General features: G+C 42.2%; 1 protein-coding gene across 6 annotated transcripts in view; it reads right to left on the reverse strand.

The window, feature by feature from the left end:
* The window catches only part of Tet2 (tet methylcytosine dioxygenase 2), an 82,520-nt gene that overhangs the window by 49,920 nt on the left and 14,403 nt on the right, over window positions 1-18,197 (reverse strand). For all 6 annotated transcript variants that reach the window (XM_028857217.2, XM_028857224.2, XM_037207124.1 and 3 more), the window contains exon 2: window positions 2,689-2,833. The gene's annotated coding sequence lies outside the window, so the exon portion shown is untranslated. The remainder of the gene's footprint in view (window positions 1-2,688; window positions 2,834-18,197) is intronic.

The following is an 18,197-nucleotide window of genomic DNA, read 5'->3' on the forward strand; positions in this document are numbered from 1 at the left end:
TCCAGCACCCTCTTTCGGTCTCTGAGGGCACCAGGCATACATGTGGTGCACAGACATACATGCAAAAACAATCGTTCACATAGAGAATTAATTAAAGAAATACTGGAATGAAACAAAATAAAAACGGAAGGAACCATTAAGATGGTTGATAACAACGAAAGATATGCTAGTAGAAAACTGGGAACTCGTACTGTGCCTGACCCTACAGAGAGTATCCTTAAAACAATCCTATTGTCCTTGTATATTCTTTCCTAACTGCCAAGTAAAGCAAGGCTTAAAGACCTTAAACATACTCAGCAGGGCAGTGGTGGTGCATGCCTTTAATCCCAGCACTCGGGAGGCAGAGGTAGGTGGATCTCTGTGAGTTCAAGGCCAGCCTGGGCTATAGAGTGAGTTCCAGGACAGGCTTCAAAGCTACACAGAGAAACTCTGTCTCGAAAAACAAAACAAAAAAACAAAACAACAACAACAACAACAACAAAAAAGACCTTAAATATACTCTTAATAAGTGACCTCAGATGCACCTAGGCTTATTTACTGCAGAAAGTTAAGTACTAGGCTGAGCTGATTCAACAGTAAACACTAAGTGTGAACTAAGATAGGAGCAGGGTAGGGGGATTGGGGATGGGGGGGTGCTAAGGGAAAGAGCTCCTCAGCAAGCCACTTCTAAAACAGCGAACGTTCTAATTTCGAATCTTCTTTAGTTATTTCTCTTACACTTTTCCATAAACTTGTACACTCCCTTCCTCACCCACCCCCCACCTCCAAGAAGAGAATCTCCGAGTAACACTATCATCTCACGAAAGAGATAAAAATTCCATCTTAAAATATATGTTCTCAGTTCTCACGTTAAGGACAGAGCAGAATGAGTGGCCACAGTTGGCACCCACGTGGTGAAGTGAGCAGTCATTGAGTAGGGGGAGGGGGGAGTAAAGAATGCTTTGCTCATAATTACCCAAGATTTTCCAACATGCGCAGGGAAAGAGGAAGTCTAAGAATATTAAGAATCAAGAGGAAAATCTTCATTCTGAGAGTTCCCTTTCAATGAGCTGATCACCCCCCCCCCCAAGGCAGACGCACTAGCCTCTGAAGCCACAAGGGTTTAGCTGAGGACACTCAGAAGGACTTCTCGGCATCAGACCATCATCTCAGAAGTATCAAGTGGCAGCGTGGATGCTTACATCCTCAAGCTCAGAGAGAACGAGGGCAGGGCTTTCTGGAGAATTCATTCTGCTGAATGCATAAAGACACGCTGACGCTGGATTACCTGCCAAGAGTTACCGAGGGGGAACTGTCTAAATCTTCCTTTTCTCTGTCTGACCTTCGGGGCTCGCCCACAACAGCCACCCCTAAAACTTCAGCTGGCTTCCAGCACAGGCCAGGGTGTATGCAGAATGCATTCTTGTTCTCATTTTCCGTGGGGGGAAATCCATTTCTTCCCTACTTCTATATAAGCATATAAATACAGGAAAATGGTTTGATAAAGAATCCTTACTTAGGGGGCCAGAGAGATGGCTGGCTCAGGAGGTAAATGTTGCTGCTGGCAGCCCTCATAACCCGAGCTCCACCCCCAGGACCCACATGGTAGAAGGAGAAAACACAAGCACAGTAAATAAAAATTAATTAATTAATTAATTAAAACTAAACTTAGTTTAGGGCTAGCAAGATGAGTAAGGGTGTTGGCTGCCAGAGGTCACAACTTGAGTTCTTTCATCAGAACCCACATAACAGAAGGACAGACCTACAACTACAAGTTGTCCTCTGAACTTCTCTCTCTCTCTCTCTCTCTCTCTCTCTCTCTCTCTCTCTCTCTCTCCTCACACATTCTCTCTCACACACATACACACACACACACACACACACACAAATATAGAATGGCTCCTTAGTAAACAAATGTAATAAAATTTTTCTTTTTTTAAAAGAACCCTTAGTTTGGAAAACTTACTAAGAGTTTGGTGCATTAAAAGCATACTGGTCTTTATTAAGATTAATTTTAAAGACACAAGTAATTATTTGGGTTTTCCAATGTGAACACCACTGACTTTTTCCTAACAAGGCTGAGGAAGGTGGCCACGTGTGAGTAACAAATGGAGGAGAGGAAAGAGGGATACTGTGGCAATAACATGCACTTCTCCATGCTTAGTTATATGTGAAGGCTATTTCTTTTTTAGTAAGAATCAGACATTGGGGTTGAGGATTTAGCTCAGTGGTAGAGTGCTTGCCTAGCAAGCACAAGGCCCTGGGTTTGGTCCTCAGCTCCAAATTAAAAAAAAAAAAAAGAATCAGACATTAAGAATCTGGTAACAGCCGGGCGGTGGTGGCGCACGCCTTTAATCCCAGCACTCAGGAGGCAGAGGCAGGCGGATCTCTGTGAGTTCGAGGCAGCCTGGCTACAAGTGAGTCCAGAAAGGCGCAAAGCTACACAGAGAAACCTGTCTCGAAAAAAAAAAAAAAAAAAAAAAAAAAAAAAAAAAAAGAATCTGGTAACAATTCTATAAATGTACAACACTCCAGGAAGCTACAGAAAGGTATAAAAGTCATACAACGTTACAGATTTATCTTAAAATCTGATCTTTGTGTCTTATGGACAGCTGACAGTCATGATTCACAGTGTGACCTGGAGTAACCGTGGAACCACACACAACCCTGAACTTGCAAGTCCAGCATCCACAATGCCCCCGGCCTCACCAGCAGCACTGGCCCTCACTGCTCCTCCTGGATCACGTCCGGTTGACTGTGTGTGAGCCCATCTCCTGCTTCCAAGCACCGCAGCGGAACAGGAACAAGGGACATGGAGAGTCTTGGGAGGGTGAGTTGCTGAGTGTTTACCAGCCTAGAGAAGACAAAAGTTCATTGGTTCTTAGTTTGCCAAGAGCATCAAGACATCTACACCTATTACTAAGGTATGATGTGGTTTTTAAAAGGTCTTAGGGGCCTAGAGCTGTTGTCTCAATTACATTGCTGCAGCTAAGATTCTTATCAAAGCAGTGATTCTTTCAAAAGTCCCAACAAAACCCCCATCAGTGGAGAGCTTCGAAATGCAAGCATTCTGGTCCTCAACCCTTGCAATGGTCAACTAGGTTTCCTAACCACTGACTTCCATTCCTTTATCTGTCAGGCTCTGTGCCCTTCAGCCTGGGTTGTAAGAACAGCATCTCAGTGTAAGGCTGAGCCCTCCACCCGGGAGTCTGACCTGCTGGACTATGGAAGAAGTTGGTCCCCAGGGGATCATGGGGAAGCCAGAGGTGGGGACCTGGCACTTACTGAGATGAAGCACTAACTTAACTCGTAGCATTTATTCTGCATGCATCATGTGAAAGACAAGTGTTGGGTGCTGTGGAAAGGGGAAGGCATTGCAACAGGTGGTCCCTATGTTCTGGAACTTTCATTTTCTCTAATATGCATTTTTTTAAAAGATTACCTGAGAAGAAAAATACTTTGAAAACATAACCTAACCCACCAGTCAAAGATATAGTAAAAAGTCTTGAGTGTTCTAGAACACAGAAAGTTTAGTGTTCTAAGGGAAGGGTGAAGTTAACTGAGAGAAAAATGGAGAGTATGGGATGGGTGGAGCAAGACTCTGTGAAGCTGGCTAAGGATGGAGGTTATGCTAATGGTGCACTGGAAGAAATTTAGAGAAAATGTTTGAAAAAAAATTTCAAACAGAATCTAAGAGCTCCATCAAAACAGCTAATGTAGCATTATCCTGAACACTGGAAATGGCCCTGGAACATCACGAAACAGTACCCAGAGTAGTGGCAGCATGTTCCAGGGGTTTTAGTGAGGTTCCTGGACTCTTAGGAACTGGTCTTGGGTCATTAGACGGTGTCACCGCTTTGAGCAAGGTCTTTCTATCATTTTGTTGTGGTTGTTTAAACAGGAAGTACTAAACTATCCTGCAACATGGCTGCCACCTTTTAGACTCTCAAAAGCAATATCTGGGGGTTCCCGCTTTCCTACAACCTTACCAACATTTGTTGTTGTGTGTCCTTTTATTTATATTTATCCTCATAAGTGGTAAGTGGTAGAAGATATAGATGCTATAAATAACCCTAGGGAAGATACTTAGTTCTTTAGCTATGCATGAGGTGATTGAGTCTGAAAAAGAGAGTAGCAGAGGAAATGATCAGCTGGGGAGATACTATAAGGAAATAAATACGAAATTCAGCAACATTCTCAAAATGAGAAATGAGAAAAAACAACGACGCAGTTAGAGTAACAAAGCTTTGATTGACTGGATCAGTGATGGTATCAACCGGATAAATGCATCATTGCTGAAAGGAAAGCTGAAATGAAACATAAATTCTTAATACACTTGAGAAGATCTAGGAATTTCAAATAAATAAAGATGAAATTTAGGAACTCTCTCTCCTCCCCCACCCCAACTTCCACCCCATTCTCACCCCATCTCTCCTCCAGGAAATATTGGTTGTATTACAAGAGGGTCATCGTCATTGCCTGACACACATACTTGAGGTCCCTTCAGCTGAGTTCAGCCACTTACAGAACACTAAAGAAGGCAAAGGGGTTTCTGCCTTCCTGTTTTCTGTTTAAAATGTAAAATAGTAAAACATACTACATAGTTTCAGGATTTCATCTGTAAGCCTACTGTGATGGAATACTTTTGCCTACACCATGGCACAGTGGTACCCTCCACTCTCAGATGGGCACAAGTGTGCTCAAAGAGACTTCCCTCCAAGGCCTGGCCGAGGTTCAGGAGTCCTAGAGGACTGTGTGTTGCTACAACTAGTTATCTGGTTACCTGGGATTCCAGCTGGCAAACTGTCAAAGAGAACCGTGAGGTTCCAGTTTCCTATGCCCCAAACAAGCTCTTCGCACAAACTCTATTACTAACAAATGCAATGGAATGATACAGATCTTTCTGAAATTACGTAGTTCCTAGACAGATTTTTCCCCTTAAATTGAAATCTACTTTAAATTTTAGTTAGTCAGTATTTTAAAATAGATTTTCTGCTATATTTTCTAGAAGGCAAAACTTAATAAGTAAAAAGCTATGATCTACTAAAGGTATTTGGATTCATTTAGTGTTCAGCAAAGTGTCTGCTGCATGTAGGTGGCAGAGCCCCAGAGCCTGAAGCCATGCTTCAGAGTCTCAGTGGGCTTGGAGGAGGCTCAATGCAAAAACAGCCCATTTTGATAAAAGCCAACAATTCCCTATTTCAAATCCTAGAAGACCATTTCCTTTCCTTCTTTCCTTTTTTTTTCCTTCTATGCATGGGAGGTATGCGTTTGTGTACATGCCTCTGTCCATGCATGTGTGCATGCCTCCATCACTCTCCATTTAGTGAGGCAGGGTCTCTCACTGAACCAGGAGCTTTTCAATTCTAGCTAGTCTAAGTGTCCAGCTTGCCCTGGGGATCTGCCTCTCTGATGCTGGGATTCCAGGCAATTTCCAGGCATGCTTTTATGTGGATTTTGGAGTCCTCACACTTGTGCAGTAAGCATTTCATCCACCAAACCACACCCCTACCCAAAGCAGTCCTTTTACAGAAGAAAAAGAAATCTTTAGAAGTCAGTCACTCAAACCACGAACATGGACATACATACAAGCTATGTAAACTGTGTGTAGGATTTTTCTTTTGAAATTCTTTCTTCCTTCATTTCTCTCTCTCTCTCTCTCTCTCTCTCTCTCTCTCTCTCTCTCTCTCTCTCCCTTCCTTTCTTTTTTTTTTTTTTTAAAGCATTGTCTTATTCTATATACCAGGCTGGCCTGGAACTTTCTATGTACTATCAGGCTTTCTATCAGGCTTGCCCTGATCCTTCTGCCTCTGCTCATTGAGTTCTGGGATCCCTGGCATGAACCACCATGTCCAGAGCTCAAAAGTCATTCTTTTTCAATAGCTGCATCTACCATAGACCAAATGTCATCAAATGCTCCATCTTTATCATCCTGGGTCTGACCCATCTTTTCCCTTTTGTGCCCCTAGTACCCTCGGTGCCTGGTCTTTATAACCTCCTGGCAACAGCTGCTTCCTTCCTGGAGAAATGCTGTCACAGTCTGTGGTCCTCCAGGCCTAAGTGGGGTCAGAGTAGAGTGCCCTACAAAGCAGGTTACTGACCTCAGCAGGGTGTGTCTTCAAATGGCTCTGCCCTTACACGCACACCCAGAGCTGGTCAATGACCTCAGCCATACAGTTCTCAGAGGAAAGTGCTATTTCAGAATCTCAGCCACTCAGCAGCAAGGCTTTCCTTATTAATGCTTTAAAAATTATTATACTGAAAACAATTGCTTTAAAAAAAAAAAAAAGCAATGAGAGGAAAATTAAAGAAGACCCGAGTATTTCTACTTTTGTTCTTCCTAACTTATACAGAGTGTGACTCTGAAGGAAGAATTCAGCAGGAATTTGCAGGACAAATTCCAGAATAAAAACAAATGCTCCACATAAGCTGTTTCTAGTCAAGTCTTTAGAGACCTGAAATCCCAAACAAATCTGAAATATTAGCCAGCAGTTAAAAGCTGTTTATTGTAGTATTTCTACTGCACCACTGGATTATCTAAGAGCCAAGTGGAATATAAGAGAGACATATAAATTCTACACTATGAACAGATTATATAGATGTCAATTTACATGCTCAGCAGAAACAGGAGAATGTTGTGAGAAAAAAAGCTATAGGAGGTATGTTTAAGAACAAAGATGGGAGCTGGGTGGTGGTGGTGGTGGTGGTGCACGCCTTTATTCCCAGCACTCGGGAGGCAGAGGCAGGCAGATCTCTGTGAGTTCAAACCCAGCCTGGACTACCAAGTGAGTTCCAGGAAAGGCGCAAAGCTACACAGAGAAACCCTGTCTCAAAAAAACAAAAAAAAAAAAAAAAAAAAAAAAAAAAAAAAGGAACACAGATGGGACACCCATGTTAGAGGAAAATGAGCAAAAATACAGCAGAAAGCCAGGTGTGGTGATGCATGTTCGTTATCTCAGCCTAGGGGAAGCTCAGGCAAAAACGTTGCCTGCCCTGCTCCTAAAAAGTCAACCAGACAAAACAAAAGCATCCTGAGCCTGAGTGTAAACATTTCCAACACTCAGACACTTACTAGCACTTGACCTCTTTGGTCCCAGTCTGGGCCAATGGAGGGTGGTGTCTAAAACCTTAACTCATTTAATAGTCCACTAAAATAGAAAATAAAGATTCCTACAACAGTCCCACCATTCCAGACATCCAGGAATTTTGAGGATTCTTTCTAGAAATCCTGTGTCAAGAGAAGGGAAGGAGAAGGAAAAGGACCCAAGGTTTGCATTGGGTTTAATGGTTCATTTGTCATTTCCTTTTTCTTCATACAGAGAACTCTAGGCATGATGGTTGTGGTTGTTTAAGTGATAAATTTCCCCCCTTCGGCTCAGGCATTTGAATACTCAGCCCCCCAGTTTGTGGCACTGTTTGGGGGATGTTTAGGAGGTGCAGTCTTGCTGGAGGAAGTATGTCCCTGTGGGCGGGCTTTGAGAACGAAAAGCCTCTGCCATTTCCAGTTCACTCTCTCTGCCCTGTAACTGCACTTAACCAAGTGAGCTGCCGGTTTCCTGTTCCTGCCACTGTGCCCGCTGATGGCTGCCATGCCTCCCGCCAGGATAGACTCAGCCTTCTGGAACCGCAAGGCAAACAAACTCTTCCATAGCTGCTTTTGGGCATTGCATTTTATGACAGCAACAAACAGTAACTAGTACTGTTACTAGTTACTAGTAACTAGTGGATGGATGTGTTGATGCAGTTGAAGACAGGACAATCATTCCACTAGGAAGCAATGTTTTTCAGGGGGTGGGGGCTATCAAGACAAGGTTTCTCTGTGCAGCTCTGGCTGTCCTGGAACTCACTCTGTAGTTCAGGCTGGCCTCAGACTCAGAGATCTGCCTGCCATTGCCTCCCAAGCACTGGGATTAATTAAAAGCACGTGCCACCCCACCAGGCGGGGAGCAAATTTTGAGCTGAATCTCAAGACTGCTTTCCAACTCTAACCTCAGAAGCAAACTAAGGAGAATGGATACAGAAAGGCTATCACAGAAGAAGCTCACTCACTTTCTGATTCTGACTCTGCCCCTTTACATTCTTATGACATTCAGCTGAGCTTTTAAGGGAACCGAGGACCACAGCCACTCATACATTGTTTCATTGTATCATCACGGCTCTAGCCCAGCTCTAAGGTGTTAGGAGCTTATGGCTTAGTGCAGTGGTCCTCAACCTTCCTAGTGCTGTGACTCTTTAGTACAGTTCCTTGTGTTGTGGCGACCCCCAAACATAAAATTATTTTTGTTGTTACTTCATAACTCTAATTTTTCTGCTGTTATGAATCATAATGTAAATATCTGTGTTTTCGGATGGTCTTAGGTGACCCCTGTGAAAGAGTTCGACCCCCAAAGGGGTTGTGACCCACAAGTTGAGAACCGCTGGCTTAGATGCTGTCCAGTTTGATCCTGGTGGGACAAATACATTTATCAAATAAACAGCCAGGTGTGGTGGTGTATACCTGTAACCTAAGCACTCAATGGACAAAGGCAAGAGAATAGCCACGAGTTCAAATCCAGGCTGAGCTGCAGGGCAAGTTACAGGCAATCCAGTGTTATGTAATGATACCATATCTCAAAGTTGAAGCAGGAGCAGATAATATATAGGAATATGAGGTACATTATACTGATACAACTATCTCAACTTATTCTCAATTACATGATACTAAAAGAAAGTGATTATTGAGACAGAGACTCATGTATCCCAAGCTGCCCTTGAACTTGCTACTCAGCCAAGGCTGGTCTTAAACTCCGGATCCTCCTGACCCTACTTCTTAAGTACTGGGATTACAGGTATTTCCCCCCATGCCTATCTTATGCAGTACAGAAGCACCAAACCCAGGGCTTTTTTGCAGGTTAGGCAAGCACTCTATTAGCAGAGCTATACCTCTAGTCTCAAATAGTACATTTTTTTTTTTTTTTACAAAGAATGTCCTCTAAGCTGAAATGTGTAACTCCAGCTCACAGTCATAATGCTCAGCACTAGGTTCAAAGACATTTTATAGCATATGCTCCATTTCTTCAGATTTGGCGATTTCATGTCATAAAGTGCAGTGGTGGATTCCTGGGAGAAAGAGTCTATTACCAAGGTTTAAGCAGACTGAATTACTGATTGCACATTCATAGTGGCCACACACTAAGGATCAGTAAGTAGACCATAAGTGCTTTATAAAGCTGCTTTGAAGCTGTAACATGACCCTAGATATTAAAAATAGTTTACTTTTCCAATATTTTGAGGAAAGTGTGAGGTTTATATTAACCCTATCTTCCAATTTCTTCAAGACAGATGAGCAGGATGAATGTTAAACTACTAATTGTGTCATAAATGACCCATAGTCCTGCCTTGAATCTTATGCTCACAGGAGGGACGATTTAAAGCCATTACAACAGCAGCAGCAGCATTCCTAATGTCAAGCATCAACTCTACTAACTCTAAGGACTGGTGAGATGCAGAATTACAGGTGAAGTGGAATTTCCCACTCTTCTACCATACTGGGAAGCTGATGACCTTTGATCTGTTACTGTTTTCTTTAAAGAGAGGCAGTTTGACAACGAAGACCACATACTGTTCTTGCAGAAAATGCTTATTCAGCTCCTACCTAGCACATAGGTTGGGCAGTTCCCAACCACTTATAACTTCAGTTCTAGAAAATCCAATGCCTTTGGACTCCTCGAGCCCCTGTGCTCATATATCATACATCACTGTGCTACACATAATTAAAAACAAAAATCTTGTAAAAACGTTTACATAGTATTAATTCAAGAAACGACACTGTTGAATTTTAATCAAGCAGGTTTTATCAATTCCCTTTTGCTTGTTTTGAGACAGGGTCTGGCTCTGTATTCCAGGCTGGCCTCAAAGGTTCTCCGTAGCCCATCCTGGCTTCAACCTTGATCCTCCTTCAGCATCCCTAGCATTCAGAGCACAACCACGGAACACCACACTCAGGTTGATCTCATCAAACCTCATATCTAATAGAAAAGCCAATGAAAGGGATTTCTAAGACATCAAATCAAACAGGAAAACTCCGGAGTTGTATTTATCTGTGTTGTTAAAAACAAATTATGCATTTTGCAAACTAGGAATTTCATTTAAGATGAAATAAAAATAATTCTATCACAATCCTGCCATGGTGGTTCATACCTGTCATCCCAGAACTTAAGGAAGCAGAGGCAGAAGGAGCAGGAGGTAGGAATTCAAGATTAGCCCTTTGTGTGTGCATGTGTGTGTATACACCTTTGTGTTCACTGATGTGTGGTACAGCTCTCAAACAAACAAAGTGACAAACAAAAACTGTGATCACAATATATTCCTATCATTACTGTCATTATTATTCTTTAGGTAGGTTCTCAGTATGTAACCCTGGCTGGCCTGGAACTTACTGCTTAAACCAGGCTGGCTTCAAACTCACACAGATCCATCTGTGTCTGTATCCAAAGTGCTGGGATTAAAGGTATATGCCACCGCATCCAACAGAAGACTTTATAAAAAGCACTGAAGGGTCAGGGGTTTGAGGCCAGCATGGGTGGGCTACACAGCAAGATTTTGTCTCAAGGGAACGAAGAAAAGTGGGAAGGGGAGGCACTCATGAACTTAAAACAAAAGTCTCTCTTGACACACACCAATATAAACAAAATGTTTAACATCTGGCATGCCAAAGCATGGGTCAGCGGACGGAGGAGGAGCCCAGTGGCCATCTGCAGCCCACCTATAAGCCATGTGCTATTTTAGTTGCAGGGCAGTCGACAGGCTCAGATGTGGCAGGGAGAGGACATGGTGGCTGAGGCAGCAGAATGGCCAGATCCCTTGGAAGCACTTCAATGGCCACTCTCAGGCACCTGCTGCACATGGGCTCCGCTTCTTCTCCAGGATCTTAAGGGATCAAAAAAGACCGACTGTTGTTAAGTCTCTTTGAACCTAACATTTGCTGGGGGAACATGTCACTTTTCACTTTAGTGATAGCTAGAGAGCAGGACACGGGAGGGAACTTTGGAAGAATAAACATACTTAAATATAACAAACTTTAAAAAATACTTTTAGGATTATACAGAAGATTATATTATGAAGCTTCAATAAAAATGGAAGCATGAGGCTAAATTTTCAAGTTGGGGTCAAGTTGAGTGAATTAAATGTATTTGCCCCTAAGTAAAGATGGCAGATAGCATAAAGAGGTATAAATTTGAGGCGGGCGGTGGTGGCACACATCTTTAATCTCAGCACTTGGGAGGCAGAGCCAGGCAGATCTCTGTGAGTTCTAGGGCAGCCTGGTCTATAGAGCAAGATCCAGGACAGGCACCAAAACTACACAGAGAAATCCTGTCTCAAAAAAAAAAAAAAAAAAAAAAAACAAAAAAAAAACACAAAAAGAAAGGGGCATAAATTCAGCCCGGCATAATGATGTAGAGCAGTAATCTTAACACATAACCATAAATTTGAGACAATAGTGAGATCCTGTCTGAAAAACAAGCAAAAAACAAAAAGCCAGGAACTCAAGCTCATGTCATGCTTATGGTTTGATAATCATATAAATGGATAAAAAATTCAAATGTAACAAACTTATGACCTATTTTAATGAAAGTATTATTATTGTGTTATGCAAAGGGGGTATAACCATTACTAGAAACAAATTGACTTGTTATAGACATTTTAAAAAATAGCAGCACAAATTAAAAAAAAAAAAACAATTGGAGCATGATGCAGATCATAGGACATGCCACACAGAACTGGTTTGTGAACTAAAAAAAGAATTTGATTTATTTTATGTGTATGGGTGTTTTACCTGCATGTATGTATGTGTTCCATATGTGTGCCTGCGGAGGTCAGAAGAAGGTATCAGATCTCTAGAACCCATGTAAGGGTGGAAGGATACAGCAGATTACACAGAGCTCTCCTCTGACCTCTATAAACACATGCCATGATATACATATATTCCCCAATAATCATTTTTTAAATGTTCAAAAATCATTTTTTATTTGCTAAATCTTCCAAGATAGATATAAAACCTGAAGAGACCAAGAATTTGTGGCCATTGTCTGTCCTTTGTTGCAGAAGTTCAAGTCACCTGTACCGTGTGTGTTGTAGAGATCATTGTAAGAGTTGTTGTCTCCAACCATGCTGCAGTGAACAGTGGAGTAGGGCAGAGAAGCATTGGGGATGCTCAATGCTTCCAACCAACTCCATCCCAGGGCAAAGTGAAAACCACCAAGACAGTCTCAGGAGGGGAAAACCCTCTTGAAGAATGTTAATTTTGACCAAACGGAGTATTTATGAACTACAAAAAGGTGGATAGGCACCTATATAGATTCTTCTAAATGCCAATAACAAATATGCAGGCAAAGGCTAAAGATTCATGTCGCCTCTTGACCTTTGGCTAAGATCAAGTGTTGAGACCATCCTGGAAAGTGGTGCTGAGAAGCTGGGGGCATGAGCTGGCCTCTAATACCAACATTTAAGAAGCCGAGGCAGGAGGATTTCTACTAATTCAGTGCCAGCCAAAATACAAATCAAAACAAAGACAAGTAAGCAAATAGAAGAAAACTCTCCTTGCTCATAGATAAGAGCCCAATAAACTGGGTCCTTTCTCGCTGGGAAGAGGCCTGCTTTACAGACCTCACTGCAGACAGCCTTGTAGAGGGATGTCAATCTTCTAGCAACAAGCACTGGTGAAGTTACTTAAGGCACTAGGTGTGTGCCAGGTCAGGGTGCACAGGTCACCTCTACTCACTGCCACGGATGAAGTCATGTGTTACACAGAATGCAGGTCAGAGCTGGCGTAAATCACTAAGCGTCACAGCTGTCAACACATAACTTTCTATTACAAGAACTGACTTTCGCATGAAGAGGTGAGGCAAGGAGGAAAGTACAAACCCAACAGGATATTTCATCCGGAATACTAACTGTGCCATCAGCGGACATGCCAATTTGCCTTGTAGCCTTTGTACCATGGGCACTGTAAGAAGGAACTGAAGGAAGTCCACCGTCCTCGGCAGACCCTCACCACCCCTGCTTTTAAGAAAAGATCAGTGTTAATTTTTCATCATGAACAATGCTATGGGTCAATGAAGAAGGCCATTAGGTTACTCACTTTAGCCACAGTGGGGGTTGTGGGCCTAAGCGGGGGTGAGGGTGGGATGTTACCCCACTTGATGCTCTGGATTTATAATCGTGTATTTGACATTAATTTGAGACTTCTCAGGTACGACTGCATTTTTCTTTCTTGCGTTTTCATTTTACAGTATGAGCCTTGGAGCAGTCCTGCAGCTCTCCAATGGTGTGTTCTACTTGCCCTTCCCAGCCCTTTTTCTTTGTGTGTTTTAGCTTGTGAGTTTCCTATGCCATGTCTTTAAGCTCAGAAGTTCTTCCTTTAGTTATTGGCCAGCTTCCTAACGAGGCCACTGAAGTAATGTTTTTCATTACCCCCGAGGCAGCATGCTTGTTCCTTGACAGGTCTTTGGTTCCTCCTAAAAATGCCTGTCTCCATGCTGACATTACCCACCTGGTGCTCTTACACCTGTCTACCTCTCCCGCTTAGCCTCTTGCGTACGCATCATCATTAAAAAAATTCTGGGGGCCAGTGAGACGGTTCAGCTGCTCAAAGGCACTTGCTGTTAAAACTGACACCAGGGTTTTACCCCTGAGCCTCGGAGGTGAAAGGAGAAGTGACTCACACATGTCACCTGACCTCCAGTGCCTGTGTGTACACACTCACATGTCACCTGACCTCCAGTGCCTGTGTGAACACACTCACACACAATAATTAAATACACATGGGATCAAAATCCTGATCATCCCTACATTACTACTGTATTTGACTCCATTTTGAATACTTGCTTCTTCAATTTTTTTGATACACCCTGTAATTTTTGTTGTTGAATGACACACACACACACACACACACTATATTCTTGGTAAGAAGAACTGCCCTCAATAGGCATGGAGACTGACATTTTCCAGAAAGAACCAAAGACCCGTCAGGTAGCCAGCCTGCTGTGACAGGAGTGCAACATCCTGCACTCCTGTGACTAGCTAGTCTTTTGGTGGACCTGGACCTTGTACTAGGAACTTCACCAGTGTTGTTCATAGATATGTCCCTGCTAGATGATGCTGGTGATCATGAGTCGGATGTCTTCTCAAGGTTAGGGTTAGGTTAGAATCTGATAAAATTCTAGAAATTGCTGAGATGGTAATGCCTTTAATCCTAGCACTGGGCAGGTAGGGAGGGCTGCACCTTTGTGAGTTCAAGTCCAGCCTAGAACTACATAGTGCAGCCTAGCCTCAAAGAGAAAGACAATCCAGAAATTTAGGCTTTGTTAAATAGTTTCCTGAAGTTGGGCCTTGAAAGTCTAATGAGAGCTGGGTGGTGGTGGTGGTGGTGGTGATGGTGGTGGCGGCAGCGGCGGCGGCGACGGCGGCTGCGCAGGCGCGCACCTTTAATCCCAGCACTTGGGAGGCAGAGGCAGGTGGATCTCTTGTGAGTTAGAGGTCAGCCTGGCTACAGAGTGAGTTCCAGGACAGCCAGGGCTACACAGAGAAACCCTGTCTCGAACAACAAAAAACAAACAACAAAAAAAGAAGTCTAATGAAATTCTCTGGCATATTTCAAGATGACCCCTTTTCTGTCGCTTGCCAGGAAGCATGTGGTGATGTACTACACTATCCACTTCGAGGAGCTGGGATCGCTGGTGGTACAGGAGACATGAAGGGGGTACCACACTGACTGGATGATCCAGGAGTCTGCGCTCCTCAGCCACACTCAGCCTCCAGCAAGTCAATAACTACTCAGGATTTCCCACTCTGACAATAGTCCAGAGAGTTCTTCCTGTGGATTTCTCAGACAAGTACACTTCTCTGTATCTGCCTGCATCTCCTGAACACGGGGGCCATAGTTTCCTCTGATCCTCTTGACAGAACTAGGAATTGTTGGTTTTTATCTTCTTCAATGTTGAGTAGTGCTTCTACATTTCCTACATGACAGGCTACAAACAGGAGGGCTTAGTCACTTTTAAAAACTAAAAAAATGAAACAGCTCCCCAACTTTGTAACTGTAAGTAATCATAGGGATATATAAAGTCATTTTTTTTTTTTACTGATTTTACATTATTTTTCTTTTTTTATTTATTATTTTTTTCCTCCTCCTAAAACTGTCTCACTACATAGCCCTCCCTGGCTGTCTAGAATTCTCTATATAGATCAGGCTGGCCTAGAATACACCGAAATCTGCCTGTCTCTGCCTTTGTAGTACTGGTATTAAAGACATACTCCACCATAGCTGGCAAAAAGTTGGATTTTGAAAGATGTCAAAAAATTGCGCACACCTTTAGTCTCACCACTTGGGAGGCAGAAGCAGGCAGGTTTCTCTGTGTTTGAACCCAGCCTGGCTACAGAGTTAGTTTCAGGACAGCCAGGGCTATGTAGAAAGACCCTGTCTCCAAAATAATAATAATAATAATAATAAACAAAAAATTGTTTTGTGGGCTTCAAGAGATGTTTCAGAGTTAAGAGCACTGGCTGTTGTTCCTGAGGGCCTGAGTTTAATTCCCAGCTCCTATATCACAATTGTCTGTAACTCCATTTCCAAGAGATCCAATACTTTCTGGCCTCTGTTAGCAGCAGGCACACATGTGTTGCACCTATATACATGCAGGAAAATATCACACACAAGAGATAAAATAATAATAATAAATAAGAAGAATATCTAAGACAAAATAAGTTTTTATTGTATTTAATGTGTATAAATGTTTTATCTACATCTATGTCTATGAACTACATGTGTGCCTAGTGCCTAGTGCTAGATCAGAAGAATGCATCAGACCCGCTGGAACTGACATTATAGATGGTTGTGAGCCGCCATGTGCCATGTAGCTTCTGGGAACTGAACTCAGGTCCTATGGAAAAGCAACAAGAGCTCTTAACAGCCTCTAGACCCTGTGACAGGGTCTCACTATGTAGCTTTGACCATCCTGGAATTCACTATGTCAGTCCAGGCTGGCCTAAACCTGATTCTGCCTCCCAAGTGCTAGGATTAAAGGTGTGCACCACCACACCCAGAAACGACTGCTTGCTAACACCAAGGGCAAGCTAGCTGAAGAGACTACAATCTCTCCTAGCCTCAAGATTAGCTGACACACCCTTGGAAGGCAGGAATCACTGGGGATCTCAGGCAACATTCATTTTGCAGGAGACCTGACCTCCCCTCTGCTTATAGTTAGGTTGCTTAAAACTCAATCATGAACTGCTGTGCGCACCCTTTAATCCAGCACTCGGAGCAGAGCCAGCGGATCTCTGAGTCACACCTGGCTACCAATGAGTCCAGAAAGCAAAGCTACACAGAGAAATGTCTCGAAAAAAAAAAAAAAAAAAAAAAAAAACAAAAAAAGAACTCAATCATGAAAATCTGTCAATGTAATACACCATATAAACAAACTGAAAGAAAAAAAACCACATGATCATCTCCTTAGATGCTGAAAAAGCCTTTGACAAAATCCAACACCCTATGTGATAAAGGTCTTAGAGAGATCAGGAATACAAGGAACATTCCTAAACATAATAAAGGCAATTTACAGCAAGCCAACAGCCACCATCAAATTAAACAGAGAGAAACTCAAAGTGATTCCACTAAAATCAAGAACAAGACAAGGCTGTCCACTCTCCCTATATTTATTCAATATAGTACTTGAAGTTCTAGCTAGAGCAATAAGACAACAGAAGGAGATCAAAAGGATACAAATTGGCAAGGAAGAAGTCAAACTTTCACTATTTGCAGATATGATAGTATACATAAGTAACCCCAAAAATTCTACCAGGGAACTCCTACAGCTAATAAACTCCTTCAGTAAAGTGCCAGGATACAAGAACAACTGAAAAAAATCAGTAGCCCTCCTATACGCAAATGATAAAAGGGCTGAGAAAGAAGTCAGAGAAACATCACCCTTTACAATAGCCACAAATAATATAAAATACCTTGGGATAACACTAACTAAATAAGTGGAGGACCTGCTTGATAAGAACTTTAAGTCTCTAAAGAAAGAAATTGAAGATATCAGAAAATGGAAGGATCTCCCATGCTCATGGATAGGTAGGATTAACATGGTAAAAATGGCAATCTTACAGATTCAATGCAATTCCCATCAAAATCCCAACACAATTCTTCACAGATTTGGAAAGAACAATACTCAACTTCATTTAAAGAATCCTGTATAATAAAGCAATCTCAGGAGGTATCACCATCCCTGACCTCAAGCTCTACTATAGAGCTATAGTCATAAAAGCAGCTTGATACTGGCATAAAAACCGACATACAGACCCTGACATTAATCCTGATTTTTGACAAAGAAGCCAAAACTATACAATGGAAAAAAGAAAGTATCTTCAACAAGTGGTGCTGGCATAACTGGATCTCAATATGTAAAAGATTACAAATAGATCCATATCTGTCACCATGCACAAAAGTCCAAGTCCAAGTGGATCAAAGACCTCAAAATAAATCCAGTTATACTGAACTTGATAGAAGAGAAAGTAGGAAGTACTCTTGAATGCATTGTCATAGGAGATCACTTCCTAAATATAACATCAGTAGCACAGACACTGAGAACAACAATTAATAAATGGGACCTCTTGAACCTGAGAAGCTTTTGTAGGGCAAAAGACACAGTCGATAAGACAAAAAGACAGCCTACAGAATGGGAAAAGACCTTCACCAACCCCACATCTGACAGAGGACTGATCTCCAAAGTATACAAAGAACTCAAGAAACTAGACATCAAAATACTGAACAATCCAATTAAAAAATGGGCTAAAGAGCTAAACAGGGAATTCTCAAAAGAAGAATCTCAAATGGCTGAAAGACATTTAAAGAAATGCTCAACATCCTTAGTCATCAGAGAAATGCAAATCAAAATGACTCTGAGATACCACCTTACACCTGTCAGAATGGCTACGATCAAAAACACTAATGACAGTCAATGTTGGAGAGGATGTGGAGCAAAGGGAACACTCCTCCACTGTTGGTGGGAATGTAAACTTGTACAACCACTGTGGAAATCAGTATGGCGGTTTCTCAGAAAATTGGGAATCTACCTACCTCAAGACCCAGCCATACTACTCTTGGGCATATACCCAAGGAATGCTGATTCATACCACAAAGATACATGTTCAACTATGTTCATAGCAGCACTACTCATAAT

The sequence above is a fragment of the Peromyscus leucopus genome, chromosome 6 (assembly GCF_004664715.2).
Source record: "Peromyscus leucopus breed LL Stock chromosome 6, UCI_PerLeu_2.1, whole genome shotgun sequence".
Taxonomy (NCBI): domain Eukaryota; kingdom Metazoa; phylum Chordata; class Mammalia; order Rodentia; family Cricetidae; genus Peromyscus; species Peromyscus leucopus.